Source organism: Triticum aestivum, chromosome 1D, assembly GCF_018294505.1.
Source record: "Triticum aestivum cultivar Chinese Spring chromosome 1D, IWGSC CS RefSeq v2.1, whole genome shotgun sequence".
In the NCBI taxonomy this organism is placed as follows: Eukaryota; Viridiplantae; Streptophyta; class Magnoliopsida; order Poales; family Poaceae; genus Triticum; species Triticum aestivum.
In genome coordinates this window covers 429,406,370-429,410,585 of record NC_057796.1, presented here as the reverse complement: position 1 = coordinate 429,410,585, position 4,216 = coordinate 429,406,370, and positions in this window count along the sequence as shown.

Below are 4,216 nucleotides of genomic sequence, written 5' to 3'. Positions count from 1 at the left end.
ACAACACACGAAAAACAGAATCTGTCAAAAACAGAATAGTCTGTAGTAATCTGTAACTAACGCAAACTTCTGGAAGTCCAAAAAATCAGCCAAAACAGGACGACCTAGGCAATTTGTTTATTGATCAGCAGCAATTGGAATCAATATTTTATCACGTTATGGTGATTTTTAACAATTATTTTCGTGAACAGAAAGTTTCTGGAAATGTCTGCAAGATCAAATAACTATCATCCAAGAAGATCATATAGGTTTAACTTGGCACAAACACTAATTAAAACATAAAAACACATCTAACCAGAGGCTAGATCAAATATTTATTACTAAGCAGCAAGGAAAAATATTGGGTTGTCTCCCAACAAGCGCTTTTCTTTAAAGCCTTTTTAGCTAGGCATTAAGATTTCAATGATGCTCACGTGAAAGACAAGAATTGAAGCATAAAGAGAGCATCATAAAACATGTGACAAACACACTTAAGTCTAACATACTTCCTATGCATAGGCATATTATAGGCAAACAAATTATCGTAGAAAGCAAAAACTAGCATATGCAAGGAAGCGGAAAGGAACAATAGATATGTGGGATCTAAAGTTGACACTCTTCCAAACCCACTTTTATTAAAAATATCATAAGATTGAACATACTCCAAATATGTGGGATCTAAAGTTGACACTCTTCCAAACCCACTTTCAATATTATTGCAAAAACTATTATCAATCTCATATTCATCACGGGGCTTAAATAAATTTTAAAGATCATAAGAAGAATCACCCCAATCATGATCATTGCAACAGGTAGTAGACATAGCAAAACTAGCATCCCCAAGCTTAGGGTTTTGCATATTATTGGCACAATTGACATCAAGAGAATTTATAGTAAAATCATTGCAATCATGCTTTTTATTCAAGGAGCTATCGTGAATCTCTTCATAAATTTCTTCATCATAATTTTCAGATTGACGAATTTCAAGCAAAACTTCATAAAGATAATCTAGTGCACAAAACTCACTAGCAATTGGTTCATCATAATTGGATCTCTTAAAGAGATTAGCAAGCGGATGAGGATCCATAGATCTTAGCTTCTCTGTTTAGGAATAAATACTCAACTATTCCAACCAAACGAGCAAACGAGCCAAGTAAGACATCAAGGCAAACGAAAAGACGAACGGAAAAGAGAGGGCGAATAAAACGGCAAGGGTGAAGTGGGGGAGAGGAAAACGAGAGGCAAATGGCAAATAATGTAATGCGGGAGATAAGGGTTTGTGATGGGTACTTGGTATGTTGACTTTTGCGTAGACCTCCCCGGCAACGGCGCCAGAAATCCTTCTTGCTACCTCTTGAGCGCTGCGTTGGTTTTCCCTTGAAGAGGAAAGGGTGATGCAGCAAAGTAGCGTAAGTGTCTCCCTCAGTTTTTGAGAACCAAGGTATCAATCCAGTAGGAGGCTACGCGCGAGTCCCTTGCACCTACACAAAACAAATAAATCCTCGCAACCAACGCGATAAGGGGTTGTCAATCCCTTCACGGTCACTTACGAGAGTGAGATCTGACAGATATGATAGGATAATATTTTTGGTATTTTTGTGATAAAGATGCAAAGTAAAATAAAAGCAAAGTAAAAAGCAAAGGAAATAACTAAGTGTTGGAAGATTAATATGATGAAGATAGACCCGGGGGCCATAGGTTTCACTAGCGGCTTCTCTCAAGAGCATAAGTATTTTACGGTGGGTGAACAAATAGTGTTGAGCAATTGACAGAATTGAGCATAGTTATGAGAATATCTAGGTATGATCATGTATATAGGCATCACGTCCGAGACAAGTAGACCGACTCCTGCCTGCATCTACTACTATTACTCCACTCATCGACCGCTATCCAGCATGCATCTAGAGTATTAAGTTCATGAAAACAGAGTAACACCTTAAGCAAGATGACATGATGTAGAGGGATAAATTCATGCAATATGATAAAAACCCCATCTTGTTATCCTCGATGGCAACAATACAATACGTGCCTTGCTGCCCCTACTGTCACTGGGAAAGGACACCGCAAGATTGAATCCAAAGCTAAGCACTTCTCCCATTGCAAGAAAGATCAATCTAGTAGGCCAAACCAAACTCATAATTCGAAGAGACTTGCAAAGATAGCCAATCATACATAAAAGAATTCAGAGAAGATTCAAATATTGTTTATAGATAAACTTGACCATAAACCCACAATTCATCGGTCTCAACAAACACACTGCAAAAGAAGATTACATCGAATAGATCTCCACGAGAGAGGGGGAGAACATTGTATTGAGATCGAAAAAGAGAGAAGAAGCCATCTAGCTACTAACTATGGACCCGAAGGTCTGAGGTAAACTACTCACACTTCATCGGAGAGGCTATGGTGTTGATGTAGAAGCCCTCCGTGATGGATGCCCCCTCCGGCGGAGCTCCGGAACAGGCCCCAAGATGGGATCTCATGGGTACAGAAGGTTGCGGCGGTGGAATTAGGTTTTTGGCTCCGTATCCGATCGTTTGGGGGTACGTAGGTATATATAGGAGGAAGAAGTATGTCGGTGGAGCAACAGGGGGCCCACGAGGGTGGAGGGCGCGCCCTGGGGGGGTAGGCGCGCCCCCTACCTCATGGCCTCCTCTTTTGTTTCTTGACGTAGGGTCCAAGTCTCCTGGATCTTGTTCGTTCCAAAAATCACGTTCCCCAAGGTTTCATTCCATTTGGACTCCGTTTGATATTCTTTTTCTGCGAAACTCTGAAATAGGCAAAAAACAACAATTCTGGGCTGGGCCTCCGGTTAATAGGTTAGTCCCAAAAATAATATAAAAGTGAATAATAAAGCCCAATAATGTCCAAAACAGTAGATAATATAGCATGGAGCAATGAAAAATTATAGATACGTTGGAGACGTATCAACCCCCACGACAACAGTCGGGATTCTTCGTCTTCTCATATATATATGGTGGAACTCTCCCTCACTGATTCCTCTCTGACATTTGCGACCGTCGGTCATGGTAGCTCCTCCTTTCGTTCCCGAGTGCATTACACCAAATTGTCTAGCACACGGGAACGAAGGAAAGCTACCCCCGCGACAACAGTCGGGATTCTTCGCCCTCTCATATATGGTGGAGACTCGACAGACTTAAAGTTAACTCGAAATATCGTTTAATTATCTTTCTAAAAAAGGATTGGGCTGGTCTCACCTCGAGGTCGGAGGGGGTCGGTGACGGGGACGACGGCGGGGATGATGGAGGGGGGCTCCTAGATTTCTGCAAAAACAAAAACCCTATAAGCTATCAACTAATCATATGCATATGCCTTGCATAGTGCTCTCCAATTTTAGCATTCAAAGTAGGAGTAGTTTTCCAATTTGAGCATTCAATAAGCAAAATCAAATCGCAAAATAAAGTAGTATTCAAATTAGGATGCATTCAATTATAAGCAAAACTACATCATCTCCATGCGTCCGTACATCGTCGAATATTATCACTAATACACCTCGAATACTATCATACATATAGCATCGCTAGTACAGCTAGAACCGTAGCGCCCGACGGGTATCGGCGCGGGCGGTGGACACCCAAAGAGAAGGAACCATCACATAATCATAGCTCCAGTGAGATCCCTGAAGAACCTGCCAGGTATTGTCGAACCTGCCCTCCAACGCAACCATGTAGCGACGGACGTGCTCGTCCTCCTCGCTGACACGGTGACGTCCCACCTCCGCGGTGTACGGAAGCCTCGGCACCATCACTGGCCCACGCGACTGCCACCAAACAAGGATCGGGTCAACGACGGGCTGGCTCCTCACCAACCTACGCCCCCGGTATGTAGCACCTCCCAAAACCAGCCTGGCGGAGCCCAGTCCCGGACATGGCCCCTCTGATCAAGCCGGCCTCCTCCGCCGAGTCGACGACGAGGATGCGGGATAGGCATCGTCGACGTCGATGCGTTAATAATTGCTTTAACTAAAAAAATAAACTAGTTCTATTTATTTTCTTGCTAAAAATAAACTACTTCTATAGTAAAATAAACTAGTTTCATTAAATCAACTAGTTCAACTACTAAGCACTTACTATAAATAGAATAAAGTAGTACTTACTAAAAATAAACTAGTTTAACTAGTTCTATTATTTTTCTAACTAATTCTATTAAACACTTTCTAAGTCGTACTTACTAAAAGTTATCGGGGAGGGGGGGTATATCGACAACGACATACCCG